Here is a 24,482-nt window from a genome sequence, read left to right on the forward strand (position 1 = left end):
CTGCTGGTATTGGCAGAGTAAAAGGATATGTATAGTGGTGGATAAGTGATGGGGAAGTATATGGAATAGACATGAGGATACCTAAACTGTATAGTTAGACTGCTGTTAGTTAATAATAGGGTAAGTTTATAAGTGCTAGTGTGTTGGCACAGAGATTAGAGAAAGATTTGATTTTGTTATGATGATTGCAGGAGTGGACTGAGAGTAATAGTTTGATTGTGGCACTGCATGAATACTACCTGACTTATTGCAAGTATGAATTAGTACAGAGCTTGAGGTTACGGGCCTCTATACATTGTGCACATTAGACTGTAGCACTGCTTGTCTTAATGCTTGAATCGCTGTACACGTGCATGGATAGTGACTGGATACTTACACTGCTGGTACTTCACTGCAAAGAGACTTTATAAATGCTTGTCTGTTGGCACAGAGATTAGATAAGGACATCCTTCTGACAGTATGATTGCTGGAGTCGACAGAGACTGACAGTCTGATTGGGGCACCAAATGAATACTACCTGCCTTATAGCAAGGGTGAATCAGTACTCTGCTGGGGGTTAGAGGCCTGCATAGATTGCGCACATTTGATTGTAGCACTGCGTGTCTTAATACCTGAGTCATTCTACAAGTGCATGTATAGTAACTGCATACTTACACTGCTGGTAGTTGACTGCAGAGAAAGTTTATAAGTGCTTGCGTGTTGGCACAGAGATTAGATAAGGACATGCTTCTGTCAGGATGAATGCTGGAGTGGAGAGAGACTGACAGGCTGATTTGGGCACTAAATACATACTACCTGGTTATTGTAAGCATGAATCAGTAGTCTGCAGGGGTTAGGAGCCTGCATACATTGCAAACATTTCACTGTACACTATGTGTCTTAATGCCTGAGGCATTCTACAGGTGTATGGACATTGACTAGATAGTGAGAGTGCTGGTAGTTTGCAGGAGGGTGAGTTTTTAAGTGCTTGTGTGTTGGCACAGCGATTAGATAAGGACATGCTTCTGTCAGGATAATTGCAGGAGTGGACAGAGACTGATAGGCTGATTGGGGCACTACATGAATACTACCTGGCTTATTGGAAGGGTGAATCAGTAGCCTGCTGGGGGTTACAGGCCTGCATACATTGGGCACATTTCACAGTAGCACTATGTGTCTTAATGCTTGAGGCATTCTATAAGTGTATGCACAGTGACTAGATAATGAGAGTGCTGGTAGTTGACAGGAGGGTACATTTTTAAGTGCTTGTGTGTTGGCACAGCGATTAGATAAGGACATGCTTCTGTCAGGATAATTGCAGGAGAGAACAGAGACTGTTAGGCTGATTGGGGCACTGCATGAATACTACCTGGCTTATTGCAAGGATGAATCAGTACTGTGCTTGAGGTTACAGGCCTTTATACATTGTGCACATTAGACTGTAGCACTGCATGTCTTAATGCTTAAATCGCTGTACACGTGCATGGATAGTGACTGTATACTTACACTGCTGGTACTTCACTGCAGAGAGACTTTATAAATGCTTGTGTGTTGGCACAGAGATTAGATAAGGACATCCTTCTGACAGTATGATTGCAGGAGTGGACAGAGACTGACAGTCTGATTGGGGCACTAAATGAAAACTCTCTGCCTTATAGCAAGGGTGAATCAGTACTCTGCTGGGGGTTAGAGGCCTGCATAGATTGCGCACATTTGATTGTACACTGCGTGTCTTAATACCTGAGTCATTCTACAAGTGCATGTATAGTAACTGCATACTTATACTGCTGGTAGTTGACTGCAGAGAAAGTTTATAAGTGCCCGTGTGTTGACACAGAGATTAGATAAGGACATGGTTCTGTCAGTATGATTGAACTAGTGGATAGAGACTGACAGTCTGATTGGGGCACTACTTGAATACTACCTGGCTTATTCCAAGGGTGAATGAGTACTCTACTAAGGGTTAAGGGCCTGCATACATTGCACACATTTCACTGTAGCACTATGTATCCTAATGTGTGACGCATTCTACAGGTGTATGGACAGTGACTAGATAGTGAGAGTGCTGGTAGTTGGCAGGAGGGTGAGTTTTTAAGTGCTTGTGTGTTGGCACAGCGATTAGATAACGACATGCTTCTGTCAGGATAATTGCAGGAGTGGACAGAGACTGATAGGCTGATTGGGGCACTGCATGAATACTACCTAGTTATTGCAAGGGTGAATCAGAAGTCTACTGGGGATTACAGGCCTGCATACATTTCACACATTTCACAGTAGCACTAGGTGTCTTAATGCTTGAGGAATTCTATAAGTGTATGCACAGTGACTAGATAGTGAGAGTGCTGGTAGTTGACAGGAGGGTACGTTTGTAAGTGCTCGTGTGTTGGGACAGCGATTAGATAAGGACATGCTTCTGTCAGGATAATTGCAGGAGTGGACAGAGACTGTTAGGCTGATTGGGGCACAGCATGAATACTACCTGGCTATTGCAAGGGTGAATCAGTACTCTGCTGGGAGTTACGGGCCTACATAGATTTTGCACATTTGACTGTAGCACCACTTGTCTTAATGCCTGAGTCATTCTACAAGTGCATAAATACTGAGGGAATAGTTAGAGTGGCGGTAGTTGACAGCTGAGAGACTTTATAAGTGCTTGTGTGTTGCCACAGAAATTAGATAAGAACATGCTTGTATCAGGATGATTACAGGAGTGGACAGAGAATGACAGGTTGACTGGGGCACTACATGAATACAATCTGGCTTATTGCTAGCATGATTCAGTAGTCTGCTTGAGGTTACGAGCCTGCATAGATTGCGCACATTTGACTGTAGCACTGCTTGTCTTAATGCCTGAGTCGCTGTACAAGTGCATGGATAGTGACTAAATACTTACACTGTTGGTAGTTGACTGCAGGGAGAGTTTATATCTGCATGTGTGTTGGCACAGAGATTCGATAAGGATAGGCTTCTGTCAGGATGATTGCAGCAGTGAACAGAGAATGAAAGTCTGATTAGGGCACCAAATGAATACTACCTGCCTTATAGCAAGGGTGAATCACTACTGTGCTGGGTGTTAGGGATCTGCATACATTGCGCACATTTGACTGAAGCACTTCGTGTCTTAACAACTGAGTCATTGTGTAAATTTAGAATTAGGATCTGTAAAAGAGAAGAAAAAATACAGTTATAAAATATAATCTTATAATTTTTACAACAAAATATAATTTTACCATTATATAAGTTATTTAGTGTGCCTTTTTTGCTGTTGTCAGAATATATTGAATTTCACTATTAATAGTGATTTCAATGTTACTCATCACATAACAGCGGGCAAAAAAAACAACAATCAATAAGATTGTTTAAAAAAAACAAATCTGTGTCAAAAATATTTTAAACATAGTCAACTATCTCTGCACATTGCATATAAATAACATCCTCAATAATATAGTATATAATGCAACTCTTGTATATATAAAATGTTTCTTTCTAAGAGAATTTTGTCAATATAATATCAAAGAAGATAAACAATAATTCAATTAACAATTCTTTATAATTTCCATATACTCTAAATGATGTCATTTAAAATATTTGCTGACAGATTATCTCTGAAAACTGCTTAATTTATTGTATTATCTTTCCTGTAGCCCAAATGATATTCCTGAAATCCTTCATACTGAAATTGTCCAAAGTATTGGTATTAATACATATTAACATATTCCCAATAGGCCGAATTATGTTCTTAGAACTTTGGCTTTAAAAATGTTAGGTATGAATTTGGTAATTCCTTAGGCGAACGATATTTAAAAACCAAATGAGCATCATTACAATATGTCCATCCTTTATTGCATTTTAAATAGACTGTGTAATGTCCAGATGTTGTAGAAGGTCCATCGTGGAAAATAATTGCTACTGCTACAAAAGTTCTTCCTGATATTGATAGTTGACTTGCTACAATTTTTTTAATTAAAGTTTTCAATTTGCTTCCATCAGCTGTACAACTTTGTATCATTAAAATTATTTATTGTCCAAATCTTTCTATAAATAATGTTGATAAAATTTCTGATTTGCATTGGCTACACTCCATGTTTTGATTTGCTGCTTTAACTAATTTGTTGAAAGACACTGTTTTACAGTCTGGTATTGTCAAATATATGAAGCCCTCAGTGTCTATGTTAGTGGTAGAAGTAAATCTACAATTTTCACATTCATGTTGCCATTTATAACGAAGTCGAAATAGATTTTCAATTTCTATTCCTTCATCTTCCAATACTGCAAGCATATACATTAGAAATTCCGGAGCATCTTGTTGGACATTCTTTGAAAATTGTGTGGAACCACTACATATATCCAGAAGATTCAGAATATCAGAAACACTTTGGATTTTACTTTTATCAGTTTTAAACTTTTCAAATATAGTATGTCACAAAGAACAAAACCGTTTTTCTCGAAGCTCCATAATTTGCTGTTGCAGATATTCTAAAGAAAATACAACATTTACCACTACATTTGCATAGCAGTTGATACCTGAAATATTTTCTAATTGATATCCAACAATCTCTTCAATAGTCTCCTTGTGCTTTTTGCATGGAATCTCAACATTATCTTGATTTTTTTATTCTCTTTAACTTCACTACAGATATTCTCATATCTCCGTTTTCGACCAACTACACGCTTTTCATATACAGGATATTCACCTAAATTGGGAGCATATAGTCTTCTTAACCGATTATACTCTCTTACACAATTTGAATCTGCACTAATCTTTCTCTCATCAAAATCAATCAAATACAATCCAGATAAAGTTCTTACTCAGGACAAAGCACCATATGCCACACCCTCTTTAAATACAGTACTCCCAATATTTACCAAAGCACTGTCTACACTTAAACCTTGAGATTTATGAATAGTCACCGCATATGCCAAAGAAAGAGGAAACTGTTTCCCACGAACATACAAATCTTTAACTAGCAAAAAACGAGCAGAACAACGACCAATTTGCTTTACTTCTTCAATCTAATCAAATTTGATTTTCAAAGATTCAATCCCATCTCTTTTTTGATAATTAACAAATTCAACCACTTTTCCCATTGCTGCATTTACTAAACCTTTTTCCACATTCAAATTACGCTGTAAAAATGACCCGACAGTTTACACATACATATAAAAAAAAATCTAAACCAGCAGTTTTAGATATCGATTTTTCCAAATTATCCAATTCTGTTTGTAATTTTTCTGTTAAAATAATAATAACTCCTTCATGCTCTATTTTATCAATCGCTTCCATTTTTATTATTGGTTCATTTTCAAGCTTTAAAAGTTCTTCATTGAATGTAGAACACTCTCGCAGTGTTCGCATGAGGCAGATTACTGATTTTTTTCCTGCAGTTTTCTTGTATATTTTTTCAGGAACTATATTTTCATTTGCAAACAAGGTAGTAAGTAGCCGACTTTCCAAAGCTTGTTTGCCATGTACTGTCAATACTCCAATTCTTATATCTTGAAGAATAGTTCCATAGTCTATATCATTTGCCTGTCGCATATTTTTAATAAGTTCTTTGTATTCAAAATATGACCAAATGTTAACGTTTCCAATGCTTCCCAAAGACTTTCTGGTGTCTTCATGCAGAAGTGTCTTAAATACTGGTTGTCCTTTTACAGGAGTAAGTTGAAGTAGATCACCAAAAACTATGACATGTTTTCCTCCAAATAACACATCGTATTCTGTTTTTAAAATTTGCTGCATTCTTAAATGCACAAAGGCAAGCATTAAGTTTGAGACCATGCTCACCTCATCAATAATTAGAAGTTTAATTTTCTTAGTCCGTTGTTTTCTGTAGATAAGCGGTCAAAACTTTAATTAAGAAACTTTTTCCGTCGTCGAACCCCTTATGATGCAGACACTGCGTCGTCAAGCCTTGCAGTCAGGACCTCGGATAAGGGCTGCGTCATTGTCGAACCTTGCAGTCGGACATCAGAGCGGCACTGCATCGTCGTCGAACCTCGCCGTCGATGTCCTGCGTCGTTATCAAGCTGCACAGGGATGCCCTCTGATTGCCACTGCATCAGCGTCAAAGGGCACTGTGTCAGTTTTGATCGGCACAGAGGTGACGATGCAACGATTTTGGAGCAAAACAGAAACAGAACCTACTTCTGAGGCCCAGGACCAGAGGGGCACCTCAGGCAAGGGAGGACTGACAGGTGGCAGAGTCCAGCAGATGAAGCAGATTTGAAGGATGTCTTTGATAACACTAAGACTTCAAGAACAGGGGACAAGCCAGAAAGCCCTTGGAGATACTTGAGTTCAAGGATGTAGCGAACAGGTCCAGTCCTTCTTCCTCTCAGACAAGAAGCAGCAGGCAGCAAGCCAACCAGCCAAGCACGTAGCAACATGGCAGTCCCTCCTACAGCAATCAGCGGGCAGCCGGCCAACACAGCAACATTTTTAGCAAGTGGCAGTCCCTCATGCAGCTTAACAGCACTTCTTCCAGATAGAATGTCCGAGGTTCCAGCAAAGTTCTGATTTCGTGGTTTCAGGTGTCCAGTACTTGTACCCAAATGTGCCTTTGAAGTGGGGGAATCTTCAACGAGGCCTTTGAAGAGTACAAGGTCCCAGCCTTTCCTCACCTGGCTCCAGACTTACCACAGGGGGGTATGCAGCTCTTTGTGTGGGACAGACACAGCCCTATTCAGGTGCAAGTGTCAGCTTCATCCTCCCAATTTACAATAGGAAAGCCCATTGCCTGGTGATGGGCCATCAGGATGCAAATGTCACACCTCTTCTCCCTTTGTGTGACTGTCTAGAGGGACTGCACAAAGCCCAGCTGTCACCCAACCCAGATGTGTATTCAGAGACAGTCGGAAGCATAAAATGGTTAAAGTAAGAAAATGCCAAACTTCTAAAAGTGGCATTTTCAGACTTGCACTCCGACTCCACCATATGTTGTGATTTTAAATTGTGATACCTGAGACACCAAACTCCAACTCTCTATCTTTCTCCAATTAGAATTTACACTTAAGAAATGTTTTAAGGTAATCCCAATGATAACCTATGGGAGAGATAGGTCTTGCAGTAGTGAAAAACAAATTTAACAGTTTTTCACTACCAGGACGAAAAACTCAAAAGTACAAGTCCTACCTCTTAAATACACTGCATCCTGCCCATAGGACTACCTAACGCCTACCTTAGTGGTGGCGTATATGTAAAAATAAGGAAGGTTTGGGCCTGGCAAGTAAGTTAACTTGTCAGGCTGAAATGTCAGTTTAAAACTGTATACACAGGCTCTGAAGTGGCAGGCCTGAGACATGTTTAAAGGGCTACTGAAGTAGGTGGCACAATCAGTGCTGTAGGCCCACTAGTAGCTTTTAATTTACAGGCCCTTGACACATATAGTGCACTTTACTAGGACTTATACGTATATTACATTTGGCAATTGTGGATAAGCCAATGTTACCATGTTTGGAGTACAGAGCATATGCACTTTAGCACTGGTTAGGAGTGGTGAGGAGCCCAGAATCCTAAAACCTGCAAAAATGAAGTCAACAAAACAGGAGGTCAGAAAGCAAAAAGTCAGGGGGAACCACACCAAGGATGCTTGGTCTAACACTAAGGAAAACCAAAAATGGATTCACTCCACTCTTTATAGACTGAGCAAAACTCTGACTGCGCAATGACCTTAAAAGCGCCAAACCAAGTATTTTTTTTTAATGAATAATCTTGACTCCCAGCAACTCACACCAGTATTGAGAAAAAAATAATAGCCTTTCTCCTTTCACTTGTAGATTTTGAATCCAAATGGATTTGCAGTACTGGAAGGTGAGACTTCATGCGAACATATTTACATGCATGCACCTTCACCAGGTGACTGTGCTTTGTGCAAATTGCATCCCCAAGGAAGAATAACTCCAGTGCAGCTGATGGTCAACAAAAAATGCAGGTATGGAGAAGACGCAGCCGAGCAGGACAACAGGAAAACGCACCTCAAGGATAATAGCTGAGTGCACTGCTAAGTATTTTTTAGATTAAGACTCAAAATTACAGGCCCCGCAGTCTTCCCGAGTGCAGCTTATATAGCTGCACTCAAGAAAAATGGCTGCATCCAGCACAGGGGGAAGAGAAAGACTAGACCGAGTCCCCTGCTTCAGCCCTCCTCCCCACTTCCATGTGTTTTGGCTCTGCATCGCGCGGCAGCAGCCGTAACAGTACACCCCTCCCAAGACTCTTGCCACTTGTTTGGGCTTGGCAGGATACTGCACATGATATCTACTAACCAACAGGGGTGCATGCACATACCATGCAGGCTCCCAAGACATATTCTCTGGCCCATAACCCTTCCAGTCAATAAGATAGAACAGGCAACCCCGCACTCTTTTTGAATCCAAGATAGCTTTCATCTCATATTCTGTTTTATCTCCAACCACCACAGGTGGTGGTATAGCATTCAAGTGTGTGCCATCCATTACTGATTTGAGCAAGGGTACGTGAAAAAATAGGTGTACTGGCAATGTAGAGGGCAATTCTAGTTTAAGGGCTACGGAACGGATTACTTTGAAAACCCTGAAGGGACCCATGAATTTGGGCTAAAATGTATTTCGTTCTTTAATACATAAATGCTTTGTATACAATCATACCTGTTTCCCAACTGTGTATAGCTTTCTGCTGTTCTGTGTTTCTAACATATTTTCTATACCTCTTTTGTGCTTGGTGCAAGTTCTTTTGAGCTGCCTAATGTATTTTAATGATGTGTTCTTGAAATTCATGTACAGCAGTACCACTGGAGAAGTTCCTATTTCACTATTCATCATCATGAGGTGAAAACGTTATGTACAGTAAAAGGGAGAAAAACCCAGAGATACCTTTATGGCATTATCCAAATTCTGCAGTCCATAATAATTTCCCACAATTGGAACTGCCTTGTAAGGTTTGCCACCTTATATACTATTCTAGACACTGGTTGACTCTCTTTTGGTCTGGCTACCTGTCTGTGGATGATGGCATGATGAAACTCTCACATTAATGCCAATACGATCGCAGTAGGCTCTCTAAAAATGCAAGATAAACTAAGAACCCCGATTTGAAACAAGGACTGAAGGTACACCAAGTAGTCGAACTATGGCCTGTGTATGAAGACCTCTGCCAATTTTTTGGCTGTATGGAAACCTTTCAAAGGAGTAAAAGCTGCCATCTTAGTTAAATGATCCACTGTAACAATACTGTATTAAATCTTTCTGCTGTGCGTGGCAAATCCACAATGAAATCTAATGCCACAGCTGAGGAGAGACAGGAATAGGCATTAGTAATCCTGTAGGCTCTGCATGCATAATCTTGCCCTGAGCACAAACGGCAGATGTTTCCACAAATCTGTGGATGTCTTTTACCATGTTGGGCCACCAGAAATGTCTAAGTAAAATATCTAGCGGTCTTCTCTCTCCAGAATGAATGGCCAGCTTACTGGAATGCCTCCACACTAGAGGGTGTTCTTATAGACTGGGAGTAGGCAAAAATAAACCCCCTTTTATATAATGTACCTGGTCTTTTTCCTCCCTACCCTCTTGTTCTATGATGGTTTTGCTTTTGTTTGTGCTTTGCTCTTGTTGAACTAGGGTACAAAAATCTGGAGTTTGTACAACTCCCAACATTTATCATTTGTTGTTATATGTGGGGGGTTAAGCAGCCATTCACACGGTTCATAGCCATATCGAGGAAGGGCATCTGCGTTACCATTTTTCTTCCCAGCTTAGGAAGTAATAACAAAATTGTACTTGGAAAAAAACTACTGCTGGGCAGACAAGCTCGACCAGACTTTAAGAACTGTAAATGGCGATATTCTGGAAGCATTGTTACAGTGAGTTGGGCCCCCAATAGGTAATGGTGCCATTCCTCAAATGTAGAGTTAATAGCCAGAAGCTCTCTATCTGCTATGGTATAGTTGACTTTAACTGGACAAAGTTGATGCGAACAGTAAGTAACTGATTGTAACTGCCCAGTGACCTGATGCAGTTCTGACAAAACTCCACCCACCCCTGTTTGAGATACAGCTACCTCCATAATAAAAGACTGATTCAAGCCAGGATGCTGAGAATCGGTTCTGTAATGAATATTTCTTTTAAGGGCTGAAAAACTGTTTCTGCCTCATCATCTCACTGGAAATGAACCACCTTTTTTTAGAAGTCCTGTGATGGGAAAAGACTAAGGTGGTACATTTTATGAACCGCTGATAGAAATTAGCAAAGCCTAAAAACTTTGGACTGCTTTCACAGACTAGGGAGTCTTCCAGATGTTAATAGCCTGAATTTACTTTGGATCCATTCGAATACCCTTCAAAGAGATGATGAAACCTAAACATTAAACCTCTTTGACATAAAAAATGCATTTCTCATATAGACAACTTCACATATACCAATGATTTCTCGCAATACCTCATCGATGAACTATTGAAATGTGGCAAGTGCATTACAAAGGACAAAAGACATAACCAGGTACTCATAGAGGCCCAACTTAGTACGGAAGGCAGTCTTCCATTCGTCACCCTCCCGAACCCATACTAGGTGGTATGCCCCTCTAAGATCTAATTAACTGAAGATTGTGGCCTTCTTTACTCGGTCTAACCAAGATGAAATCAGAGGAAGGGGATACCTATTTTAATTGTGATACAATTAAGGGCCATGCAGTCTACACAGGTCCGGAGCTCTTCTCCTTTCTAAGGGACGGACAATAACAGACACCAGAGAACAAGATTGGCAGATGAAACCAATTTCTTACAGTTTATCCAAATACTTGCATAAGTGTAGATTTTCCTGCTCTGTATAAGTGTATATTCTACTATATGGTAATTTGGCCTCAGGCAGAAGATAAATTCTACTGTTGAAAGGTCTGTGAATGGGTAACATACTTGCTTTCTTTTTATTGAAAATATCCATGAAACTTTGATTTTGTACAGGAACAGTTATGTCGTTACCTCCAATAATAACTTGAGTAAGTTCTTGAGTTGCCTGAGTCTTGTGAAAACAATTTTGCTGGCAGTAGAGAGGTGGAAAGGTTACTGTCCCTGTAGCCCAATTAATGAAAGAATTATGTTGGTATAGCCATCTACCAAAATATCTTGGAGCTGGGGAGAAGATATGATGTCAAAGCTAATGGACACTTGATCATTATCAGCCATCACTAATGTCATTTGTATAGTATGAGAGTCTACCGGGCCTGACAACATTTTTCTACCTTTGACTGTGCAAATGTTTTTGACCTTATCTCTAGGTACAAGACGTGTTCCCCACTCCTTAGCAAAATATGAATTCATGAAATTACCTGTAGCACTAGAATCAATCAATCAGTCTATAGAAATACTGTTGTTCAGTTCTCATTCTAAACATACAGAGATTAGGAAATGTTTGATGGCACGTTATCAGCTAGTATTCCCTAAGTTCACAAAGACCCTTGAATCTGAGCTACCAAGTGATATGGTCTCCACAATTACCGGGCTTAAGAGTTTCCCGTCTATTTTGAGGCTGTAGAGTTATTCCTAGACCTCTCCTTGGGTATACTAGTGCAATCTCTGAGGAAATGTCCTGACCTTCCACACTACAGGCAAAGTTTCTTATCTCTCATCTTTGTCTTTCCTCCTTGGAAAGAGGCCCACAGAATACCCCAATAGGCATGAGTTCTGTCTCTTCTACCACCTTACACTCTACCTTTAACTCTCGGGCTATGTATACACTTGGCTCTATTGTTGCTCGATCAGATTTCCTTTCAACCAATCTTTTATCTAACCTGATGACCAGGTCAATAAGGTAATCGCAGACATCTGGTGGATCTACAACCTGGGCCAATAAATCCTTCAGATCGTCTTGTAAACCCCTATCAAAAAAGGAAGTTCTTGTCTTCTTAGGCCACCCAGATTTAGTCACAAGGCTATTAAAAGTGGTCAAATAAGTGATGTGATCTTTATTCCCTTGATTCAGATTTTACAATTCTGTGTTTAGGGATTGCATAAGGTTATGCTTATCAAATAATTTTCGCATCTCAGTTTTGAATTCCGCATAAACAAGATAGGATCATACCGTTCCAACAGTGGCACTGACCAGGTAGCTGCCATACTCCCAAGATACGAAAGGATGAATGCCTCTCGGAAGTGATCATTTGGAAACGAAGATGGTTTGCACATAAAATGCAATTGCCATTGATTTGAAAAAAGTTGCAAATTTAGATGCGTCGCCATAAAACCTTTCAGGAGGGACCAGTGGAACTACGTGTGGGGCAAGGACCTAAATCAATGGATTAGGTACTCCTTCTCCACCTATTGCATTACCCTTTATGCCTGCCACTGGTGTACTAGTATAAATAGAGGTAAGTGATCTGAGGGTAAACCTTGTGTGTGAGTGTCCTAGAACAAGTCATAACCTTAGGTCTAGTCCCTGTTCTACCATGTAAATCGTCTAACTGTTGCGCAAGCTGACGCGTTTCCGTTTGGGACTGTTGTACTGCCTGTCGTAACTCCTTGGCTTCATTTTGTAGGGTTACTAATGTGTTAATTACGTCCACCAAAGTGGGGTTCTGAGATTCCATCTCGCTCAAACAAGCATGTTAACTTGGGCCTGTAATTCTGTAATTTCTAGGCACAACCAATTCTGCCTAGGCAGTGTAATCTTGTGGGAGTGAGATGTGAGTATCAGAAGCCAACTCCCTATGCCACCCAAGCCCTGCTGCCAGCAGAAATTTGAAGCGACTTCAGGCGAGAACAGCACCCAGGTGAAATGGGAAGTGTAGAAAAGAGAAACAGAAAAACGGCATCCAGGGGTCCCTTCAAGGTAATTGCATCTGTGCACTGCACTGCAGGTTTTCTCAGTGTCTAGAGTCGTGGTACACCTAAAATAATATAATGTGGCTTAGTACACTACACCTTTTACTATGGTGAACATAGCTATACATAGCACATACTAGCTGGTGCAGGTTTTTACCTAAATACTCCCCCTTTCCAACTTTATTTCTAGCAACTGGAATTTTATATATATGTAACTGTTAGAAATGGGGTTCTCTAGTTGGCAGAGGTAGGTACCTTTGTCCAAATAGGGACCCTTCTTCCTAGTCAGGATAAGGGAGTTACACTCCTAAAATAACCCCTGCTCACCTCCTTGGTAGCTTGGCACAAGCAGTCAGGCTTATCTTAGAGGCAGTGTGTAAAGCATTTACACATAACCAACCGTAATACAGTGTAAGCACTACAAAAGGACACCACACCAGTTTAGAAAAATATCCAATATTTTTATATACTTAAGATAAGACCAAAAACGATGAAAATCCACAATACCGTATTTAGAAATCTTCAGTTATCAAAATAACCTTGAAATAAAGTTCCTTGAAGTTGATAGCTCTGTGCGGGGCTATCATGGCGTTGTGAACAAACAAATCCAAACAGTTCTGGGTGACCGCGGCGTCGCGGGCCAGCTACGGTGTCGGGAAGACCCGCGAAACAGTACCTTTAGAACAGTACCTTTAGAAATGCAGGGCATCTGCTGCCTCTTGTTGAGCTCCGAAAGCACGGCGTTCGCAGGCATCGGTTCCGGAGGTCGGTGCAGTAGTCGTCAGGACCTAGAAGTCACACACATTGCAGATCGAACTCCTCGCGATTGAAATCAGGAGCGCTGGCGTCAGTAGGCGTAGGGTGCTGCGGTCCGAAGTGCAGCGGTGCAACGTGCTATGCCCTCAGGTCGTGGTGCGAGCAGCAGCTCGGTGGCGGTGTCTGAGGGTGTCATCGGTGAGACAAGGTTCGCGGTGCGAAGTGGCGCAGTGCTCATCGTGGTGCTGGCAGGTCACGGTGCAGGCAGCGTCGTTGTCTTTGCTGAAGCGCAGTCGTCGGCTGACGAAGTGGTGTCAATGGCGCCGGCATCGGTAAGCCAAGGCTGCAATGTGGGATGAGGACGGTGTGTTGTGTAACTTACGAGCGGTTCCTCAAACCACGGTGCAAGCAGCAGCATCGATTTCGACATTAAGCTACGTCGCCGGGGATACCAAGGCGGCATCGTGAAGCGAGGTGGCGCGAAGTGCGGTGCCCACAGGTCGAGGTACGAGCAGCGGCTTGGTGGCAGCGTCAGATGGCGTAGTCGGTGAGATCAGGGGCGCGATGTCGCGTTGCGGCGGTGCCCTCTGCTGTGCCTTCAGGAAACTGAGTCGGCAGCGGCGTCGTAGATGGCGTGGGGTTGCTTTTTCTTCTGTTGCAGCACAAAACACACCGTCCCCAGTGCTGATGGCAGAAGAACTTGACATCTTTGCTGTTCCTGAGACTTCTTGAACAGGGGGCAAGCTCTACCTCAAGCCCTTGGAGATACTCAAAGAAAGAAGTTGCAGAAAGTTCAGTCCAGTCCTTTCACTGACCAAGACAGAAGCAGCCACTGCAGGCCAACACAGCAAAGCACTCAGCAAAGTGGCAGTTCCTCCTCACAGCTTCTCTAGCTCTTCTTTTTGGCAGTCTTCTTGGTCCAAAAGAGTTCTAAAGTTCAGGGGTTTGGGTCCCACTTTTTATAGCCCCAAATCCTTTGTCCTCTCAGGCAGAGAGTGTCTGTGCCCAGCCAGAACCAGTTCTGCCTTCTCTGGTGTGGCTTCCTGGCAGGAGGTGGAGACGGCATTGTCAGAGGCAGACCAGGCCCATTCAGGTGAAAGGGAATCTCCTCCCCTACTCTAAATGCAGCCCAGGTCTATTCTGCCCTTTCCTGACCCACCTAGACTATCTGGAGCCACTGCTCCTCCCCAGCCCCTGTCATCCAAAACCCAGACAGTCAATCCACAACCCCAGCAGAGGCCTACTGGAAGGCTGAGCAAGAAAATACCTACGTTCTAAAAGTTGTATTTTCAAACATAGAATGTAAAAATCCCCTTCACTAAAGGATGCATCTTTAGATTCTGAACTTTATTTTTCTACCTATGTCCTAGGGCCAGTTATGTTTATAAGATGTTATAAACAAACCCCCCAATCTGTCCTATGGGAACAGGGAGCATTGCAATAGTGAAAAACGAAATTGGAAGTAATTCACTATCAGGACATGCCACACCCACCAGGGCATGTCCTACCTTTTCGCATACACTGCACCCTGCCCACAGGGGTACCTTGGGCCTACCTTAGGGGTGACTGACATGTAAGAAAAGGGAAGGTTAGGGCCTGGCAAGTGGGTACACTTTTCAAGTCGACATGGCAGTCTGAGACTGCACACAGCCTCTACAATGGGAGGGCCGAGTTATATTTACAGGAAGTTTGCGTGGGTGGCACAATCCAGTGCTGCAACCCACTAACAGCATTTGATTTACAGGCCCTGGCACACTCAGTGCACTTTACTAGGGACTGACAAGTAAATCAAATATACCAATCATGAGAACACCAATCCATAACACAGTTTACAACAGGTGCACTTGCACTTTAACACTGATCAGCAGTGAGAAAGTGCGCAGAGACACTAAGCCAGCAAAAAACAGAGTCAAAACCGGGAGGTCAGAAAGCAAAAACTCAGGGGAAACACGCCAAAAGATGGCAAGTATAACAGTAACTGAGTACATGAAAACTGGAAGACCCCGTACCCAATAGTTACCTAAAAAGCAAATAAGCAACGTTTCTAAGGAAAACCAAAAACGGAATCACAGCACTCCTAGGCTGTGCAAAAACTGTGACTGCCCAATGTCCACAAAAGCATGAAACCAAGTCTTTTAGAACCGAATAGTCTTGATCCCCAGTGTTGTGGTGGTGTTGGGCAGGAAGGGTCTGCACGTAAGGGGTACACATAGCAAGTCCCTTACACCTCTACTTTACTCTCGCGTGACTGGGATGCGTGTGTGTTTGTTGGACTACATCTCCCAGCAGCCCGAGGGATAGCAGACAAGAAGGAGTTTTCTGCAGGGCAGGCTATAAGCCCCACCTCTGCACATAACGGGTGGTTGACAATCTTGTTCTTTAGTGTTTGTCAGTTGCGCAGGGTTCCCTGTTGCCTGGCGCCTTCCGTATCGTCTGAATTCCTTAGACTTGTCTTTGCCGACCCTGCAACGCTCTCGCTGGAGTGTGTTTCCTGCTGAGCTCACGCTAGCTCTACCGTGGACAACGTGGCTATCTTCCTTGCCGCATTTCTGCAGTTTGGGCTCGGGGAACTTAACCGCAGTCTCAAGCCTTTTTGTTTTACTCAACGAACCCTTCCAGTAACGAGCGGTGGCCGGAGTCCCATTATCGACCGCATTCCTTTGATTACCGCTGCCTGCCGGTTGTAGGAGATATTACGAGTTCGCTGAAGCAAGCGTTTCCTCGTACCACAGAGACTCCTGGATTTCCGCTTGCTCCTGTGACTGAACAGCGAGCTTTGCCCTGTGTTAGCCTACAGGTAAGTGGTGGAACCCGGCATTCCTTTCACATTATTATTCCGGTTTTGGGTACTGTTATGTTTTTGCTTTCTTTTGCTATACTGCATCTCCTGGAGCCGAGCGTGTATTATTTACCCTTGACTATACCACACTTAAGTGCTTATTGCTGTTGCACCTCAGCCTTCTGGGGGGCGACGCCCTTGGGACTGAACTGCTGGGTGCTCATTAACCCTTCAGGTTCGCTGTGTAAGGTCTGGATGTGAGTACCTTGAGATATTTGTGTGCAAATATAGAAATGAGTATCTACGTTTATATGCCTTTTACATTTCTGTTTCCTCTCTTTCGCACAGGATCTGTCCCACAGGATTCCCTGAAACCCTAGAGACCTGCATATCTACAGTAGGGGTTCGAGACCAGCGAAGTCCAGAGACACTCCGCAGCTTTTCCTATTTTCTACATTCCCCTTTTCCCTGGTACGTTCCCTCACGAAGTAGCGATAGTAAGCACTCTTTTAAGGGGTACGCCAGGGCTTAATTTGTGCCGGTGCTTTCCGGTGCTAAGCACCGGCACTTAATTTTCAGGGCCGGGTCTACCCACGATATCAGTTGTTCACTAAATTTACACGGGTCTCCCGGGTGAAGAGCTGATATTGCACGCGATTGTGTTTACAATAGTAAAAATCGAATGCCGCAGCAGCAGCCCGCTTTATGAGGCACACTGTCACACTCAGATTGAAACTGCCAGGGCCCCAGCCTCCTCGTAAATGACAGGTCACTCTAATCAAGGCTGTGGACTGCACGCACTGCTACTGCTGGCTTGTGATGATTGCAGCTGAGTTACGGGCTTCTATCAGGCTGACTGCGCTCACAGCACTGCGGCTACAATGTATTCTGATGCCCCTCCCACGGCGCCGCTGAGGCGGGATGTAAAGCAAAGTCTGCCCACTGCCCTGCGGGGGGAGGGGGGACGTCACCTCCGGTCCTGTTGCCAAAGCGGGAAGTTTGCAGAGAAGGCAGCTGGCTACAAGATGCGTTTGGGTACGGGCCTACGGGGAGTGAAGGAAAGATAGGAAGAACTGGGGCATGTTCACGAAGAGCCGTCCGTTCAGACATAGCCAAAAAAAATCACATGTAATGTCGGGGCTGGAGGAGGCAATTGGCAGAGCAGAGGAACACATGCAACGCCATAAAACTGGGACAGGAGGCCTGGAGGCGCCCCCCTCCACGAGTTTTACGGTAGGGTCATTAACTTAACTGTGGCTACTGCATACATGTCCACATTTCAGAAGCGCAAAGTGGGAGATTTTATTTAAAAAATCGGGAGAATGGGGCCTTGAATCGGGTTACTGTGATATATGGGCCTTGGAAGTGTGCAGCTGCAGGATCGGACATTTGAAACGCAAATGCACGTTTTTTTCTTACCTTTCAGAAGCATGGAGCGCAATGGCAGGGCAAGACAGAAATTATACATCTGTACTATGCATCACGCAAGCCAATGTTACCTGCGTAACAAAAAGACCCTCCCATAAACTGGGCCAGATGCCCCCTTTAACCACACCGGGCAGTGTGACCTAAATGCGAGAACAGGCACGGAGTACTGAGAGCAATGCTTGAGTCGAGGGTAGATGTGGTAAACGCCATCTACCCAGGCGCGCAACACCCATTGGACTCACAGGGCTTCAGCCGCACCATCCCCCCCCCCCCCCCCGTCGCGTGTGGCAGCCCGGGACGAGACAGCCTCGCGGTGCACACAGAGCCGCACCCGAGCACTTCACAGGTCTTTAAAAGACCATTTGCATGTTAATGAGGCCTCGCTGTTGTTTCACCCCTTCTAAGAGCCCCTGCAGCTCCACTCTGCCAATGGCTTAAAAGATTCAGCCCCCCCCTGAAATGTTTTCTTAGCCCCCCCCGAAATTTGGCTCTAGTTGCGCCTCTGATCTACCCACTATTTTCAGAGGGTAGACACCGTCTACCCTGCTGCAAAGCTGCCCACTATCAGCAGAGTGCCATGTTACTTTCCAACTTCTCCCGGAATCCTGAAAATAACAGTCTATTACCACCCAGAACCTCTCTTCTTGGTGAGGAGTCCTTGGTCTGCTCACAGCAGCACTGCACGGCTGTCAATGTTGCGTGGCGCAAAAGCGCTACACATGACAGCCCAGCATTACACTTTCAAATAGCCCTTAACCCCCACTACCTTTGCGGCCTGCCTCCTAGTGAATGCCTAAACCAACCAGTGGTCATAACATGCGTCACTGGCTGGCTGTGTATGCATATCTGCAGCCAAGCCCTTGTGCTACTTTGCCCTTTAGTTTAGGGGCTCGCCTCGTTCAGTTTCTTTCCTTGTGTGAGTGACCTGAATCCGCATTTACATTACCTCAGTGCTCCCACTTAAGACACTACCTGTATTCCTTGCCTCGCTTGGTGCCTGGAGTCAGCAGCTCCCCTCTGTGCAGCCTCATTCCTGCGGCCTGCCTCGAGAGCCTCAGACCCTCTGCCTTCTCTGTGCTTTATTGAACACTGGGTAGTTCGAGGGAAAGGGGCCAGTGTTTCCAGATTGGGCTATCTTGTTCCCAGTTGTGCAAGGAAATCAGGGCATAAGTCAAGAGTCCACGCGGGTAGATGGCGTCTATCCACTCTTTTCACAGGGCGGGCGCTGTCTACCCTGCCAAGAGATTGAACCCCACAGAAATATGCTGAACTCATCCTGGTGCAATTTTCTTACACCGGGACATTTTCAGCAGCGTCAGCATGTTGTCTGCTTTTGTTACGAGCAGCAACGTGGAGGCAGGGAGGGGGTCTCGTCAGATTCCCGGTTCGCCCAGGCAGGCAGAGAGAGGGCGATGCAGGTGTTGGGTACTGGCCTGGCAGAGCATACACCACCCCCCACCCCCTCTTGTGTGGCAGGCAGCCCAGGCTGAAACAGCTTCCCGGGTACACACAGCCGCACCCCAGTACTTCACAGGTCTTTAAAAGACCATTTGGATGTGAATGAGACTGATGGTTTTTCACCCCGTCTAGAGACCCTGCATCGCCAATATTGCTGGAAGAATTAGCAGGTTACACAATACCAAGCCCTGTCAGCTGAAACCCCGAGGAATCGGGTTTTTGCTTGCAGGAATCTGGAGGCGGGAGACTAGCCTTGAAATCGGTAGTCTCCCACCTGAATCGAGAGGGTTGGCATGTCTGCTACTGGTTTGAGAGACTCAGGCGCACCGCGCTGGCCTCGCAGCACTGTCTGCTGCTGTTAGTATATTTATTTAACTGAGCAGATGGAAATATTATAAATGTGCGTAACTGTCACAGTATTGTCCTCCAATCATTGGCACTCAACTCCTTTCACTTGACCCACTCTGCTGCCAATGACGTAGGGCACATGTGCCATGGTGTTTCTTAGCACACTGCCGCGTTTCAGGTGGAAATGTTTTTTTTTTTTTTTTGCAGAGTTTTATATAGCGCGACTTGACCCGAATCCAATCAGGTATCAGTGCGCTTTACATAGCAACAGTTCCAGTTATGTTTCAGGAGGACACACATTCATTTTTTATTTTTTTTTTGGGCACGGGGAGATTAAATGATTTGCCCACAATCACAGGATGTTCAGCGTCGTTACCGAGACTCGAACCCAGTTCCTCAGGTCCGAGGTCGAGCGCCCTAGCCGTTAGGCCAACTCCTCTTATACACTAAAAAGGTCAGGTGGTACAAAAAAGGCATTGAGTTATTAGCGCGAGGGGGACACTTGCCCTGTGGCTCGGGTGGCGCTCCTGAGCACTGTCTTCAACAGACACCAGTGCACTGAGTCTGACTGTTAGTGTCTCAGCGCCAGGAGGCCCACAACCTAGAAACCGAGAGAAGCAAAACACCAGCTGCGTCTCAGCTCAGACCTCCTGCGGCGCTGAGCACAACAGCACAGACCTGGATTCGGCTGGTGATTATCAAATTCCAGAGATTTTGAAAGGAAGCTGTGATTGTAATACAAGCTTTCACAGTGCATGTTGGTAGCCTGTGCGCTTGTATACACTATGCAAATACTTCTAAGCAGAGGCTGAAGGGCTAGGTGGAAGTGAGCAGCCTCTGTGAGGTGAATTCAGAAGTGATGCCAGGAGGAGGCCACATATAATAATAATTATCCTTTTATCGTAATGCTAATAACGGATTCCTAGAGTTTCTTGTTGCGCAAATGGGTGCAATTTATGATGTTTATATCATCATCATCATCATCAGCTTTATTTCGACACAATAGTCATAAAAGCACATACATAACAAAAACAGTGAAAGACGAATTGTAAAATATTACAATGAAAAGGCAAACATATGCAAAGGATATTTCATTACCAAAGCATAAATGGGAGATAAGAAATATCTGATAGCACATAGATTATATTAAACATAGGACCAGCAAAATAGGATCAAATAGCGGGCACATTTAGTCTTCTTGTCCTCCACATTGATGCAAGAAATGAGGATACTGCAAACACTATTTGTCTGGATAAATCAGTCTTAAGGACTCTGTAAGCTTCCCTACAGTGTATGAATCCAAGATTCCTACAAATAGGTATAATCCAGTATTTCCTGCTATTCTTATAGGCCGGACAGAAAAACAGTATATGTAAATCAGACTCTGATGCAGCATCGCAGCTAGGACAATTTTCCAGAGTGGAGACTGACCAATTAACTGTGTATGCTCTTACAGGAAGTGTGCCAAATCTCCACTGGATAAATAATTTCCTATTAAGATGGGGTCTAATCTCACTGAGTGCCTCTTCAAAGTGAAAATCATCTTTTGAGGTTAAAAAGTTTTTGGCTAAAGTAGAAGATTGAGATTTTGTAATAGCATTAGCTAATTTAGCCGCATAGTAGATAAAAGTCAATTTTTTAGCGGAAATAGTGAAGCAGGCTGTCGCTGGAGTTGTCCAGAGATCAGAAAGTCCAAGAGCATCAAATTGGGTCCTAATATACTGAAACCAGGGAAATTTGCCTGCACTCTGGAAACTCAATATTTCCGCTAATTCATTCCTATAAGGCTGTAACTCCGGGGTTGTCCACATCCTTCTCCAGAAGATCAAGGGTTTCAGACCGAGGACTTCATCTATAGGACGTACACCTAAGTCAAGTCTTAAAGGAAGTAAAGGAGTGCTTTGAGGAAGTAATAAAAGGTGTCTTAAAAACTTACATTCCGCACGTACAATCTGTGGGCAACATTTCGATCCCCAGAGTTCAGCGCCGTAAGAAATACGACCACGTGCTTGAAGTTTATATATTTCGAGTGGGGGCGCTAGTGGTTTTGCAGATGAAGAGTTATACTACTTCATGATCCCACCAATTGACTGAACTAGCTTTAAACGGGCCTTGGTTTGATGAAGGGCCCAGGAGAATCCTTCATTTAGAGTAAGACCGAGATAGTCGAAGGTATTAACTCTCTCCAAAGTTGTACCACCTATAGAGGGGTTTGGACGTGTTTTAGAAAGTGGGTTGAAAATCATGAATTTAGTTTTCAATGTGTTGATTTCCAGCCCATGATCCAAACAAAATAATTCAAACGCGTCCAATATCCTCTGTAAACCAAAGGGGGATTTTGAAAGCAGGAGGGTATCATCAGCGAACATTATCGCCGGTACCCTGCTGCTGGCTAACTTAGGAGCATCGCTGTCTATAACCTTATCTAGGTAGGTGAAGGCTCCATTAACGTAGAGACAAAATAAAGTAGGGGCCAGTACACATCCTTGCCTGACTCCTTTCTCTACAGCAAATCTTGGAGTAAGTGTTCCAAACTTCCCATGCCTGACTTGAGCAAAATTCGCTTGGTGTAAGCGAATTAAGATATTCAACAGCGAGGCAGGTACACCCAAGTTAGCTAAGACAGTCCATAGCTTTGATCTTGGGACAAGATCAAAAGCCGCCCGCAGGTCGACAAAGACGGTATACAATGATCCCAGCTCAGCATGTACAGTTTTCCAATGTAAAAGCATAAGCCGAAAGATTTGATCTGTCGTAGAGACCTTCTTCCGAAAACCAGCTTGATAGGGACTAAGGATGGAACACTCTTCCATCCAGTCTTGGAGACGATTTAAGATCAAGCGGGCGAAAACATTTTGAGGTACATCTATCAGACTAATCGGCCTGTAATTTACTGGAAGTAGAGGAGAGCCTTTTTTAAAGATGGGAACTATCTCAGCTACGAACCAAGTGGTAGGAATTGCCATGCCATTTAAAATGGCATTAAATAGTGCCGTTAGGTAGGGAGCCCATATTAACGGTTCGTTTTTAAAAAGGTCACCAGGGAGCTTGTCTAGTCCCGGAGCTTTCCCAGTGGGGAGAGTGTTCAAAATATCAACAACTTCATGAACCCCAAACTCTTCCAAAGACTGGAGTGCAACGGGCAACTCTAAACTAACCTCTGTACTCACACCGTCAGAGGGAGGAGCGCAAGCATAGAGCGCTGAAAAATAGGCCTCCCAGACTCCTGCAGCTATGTTGGAAACAACTGCTGGTGTAGGGGCAGACGAACCCGTGTTAACAATTTGCCAAAAAGTTCGCGGGTCATTACATTTAAGTGCCTGCGTTAGTTTAACCCAATTGTCAGTGTCCCAATCTGCTTTAGCATGTGCAATTAGTGTTTTGTATTCCCAACGTCTCTGCTTTATTAACGATTTATTCTTGGTGGATTTCAGTGCAGTCAGGAGTTGGATCTTTGCCTGCCTGCATTGTGCGTTATACCACTTTGGTGGAGCAGAGCTTTTACTTTCCTTAGTCGTTACAGGATTGAACACGCTAGCTAGTATGGTGTTTAACTCAAGGTTCAAATTCTCAAATTTTTTGAGTGTATCCTTGGTGGGATGTAGGAGAGGAAGGTGTCCTACTGCTTCCAATGACGGAATTACCTTTGAGTACAAATCCTGAATTGCACCAGGGATGTTCTCCCATCTCACCCTTCTTCTGTTACTAGATAGGATAAGGCCTGTATCAGAGGTATTCAAATCATTTCCGTTATCAAGGGTTGTGAAAACCTCCTGTAAAGAGAACCATTAAAACAAGGGGTTATGGTCACTATCGGTCCTATGAAGGACCTTAAAATCAAGTACCTTGTCCCAGGAGCGTGTCTCAACAAATATGTAATCCAAAAAGGATTCTTGGCCGGGCTTATTAAAAGTACACTTAGCTGGGGCATCAGAAATAGAACGTCCATTACAAGCCCTAAGAGAAAGTTGCAATGTTAGGGCCGTAATCTAGAGTACTAACGGAGACCAAGCCCTCGGAGGCTTGCCCATTATAGGAGGTATTTTCCAATAATCATCCTCCTCTTGGATGTCAGCGTCTATTATTCCCGGAAGCGGCTCAAAGTGACAGTTAAAGTCGCCTCCTATTAACAGGTTAGAACACTCGGAGAGAGTATTCAGCCAAGACAAAAGTTGGGCAATAGTTTTTGACTCCGCGGTCGGATTCACTGGTCTCGAGTAAACGTTAACCAAAGTAAGGGTAACGTCTTTTGGCCAGGTCAAGATCACACACTGAATATCTGGAGATTCTATATTCACCTCGGTTGCAATGCATCCGAGGTGCGTACGAACCCAGATAGTCAGTCCCCCCGAAGGTCTGCCCCGTCCATGCCACTGTGCTGGAACTGAGAAGGAGGCGAAGCCGCTACGGGAATATAATTCCCTTGCCCATGTTTCTTGGAAGAGGCAGATGTCCATGGAGTCAACAAAGTTGCCCCAGTCCGGGCAGCCCAATTTGTTGGGCAAACCGGCTACATTCCAAGATATTATCCTTAATTTCAGAGGGATGGATAATGAATCTGAAATGACCGTTTGGACATCGCCTCGAGTTGCAGGATCAATAACGCACTGATCAATCAAATTTTCTCCGATGATAGAGTCTGGTAAAGAGCTCACATGGAGAGAATTGTTGATTGGAATTGTAAACAACTCAACCATTGGGGGCCTATTAGTTGTTTTAGGTGGGATTAGATGCTGGTTAATGCTTACTGGGATTGGCAAAAAGGTTTTAGCCAGTCCCAGTCTGGTTACGCATGGGGATAGTGTATTACTATGGTTTGATTTAATTAATGAAATTTGACTATTATCTACAAGTAAGTCAGTGTGAGAGTCCGTAGATTTTAGTCAGTCAATCTCACTTAGACATCTGAACCGGTTACAGTCCCCAAAATACGATAAAGA

This window comes from Triturus cristatus, chromosome 1_2 (assembly GCF_964204655.1).
Source record: "Triturus cristatus chromosome 1_2, aTriCri1.1, whole genome shotgun sequence".
In the NCBI taxonomy this organism is placed as follows: Eukaryota; Metazoa; Chordata; class Amphibia; order Caudata; family Salamandridae; genus Triturus; species Triturus cristatus.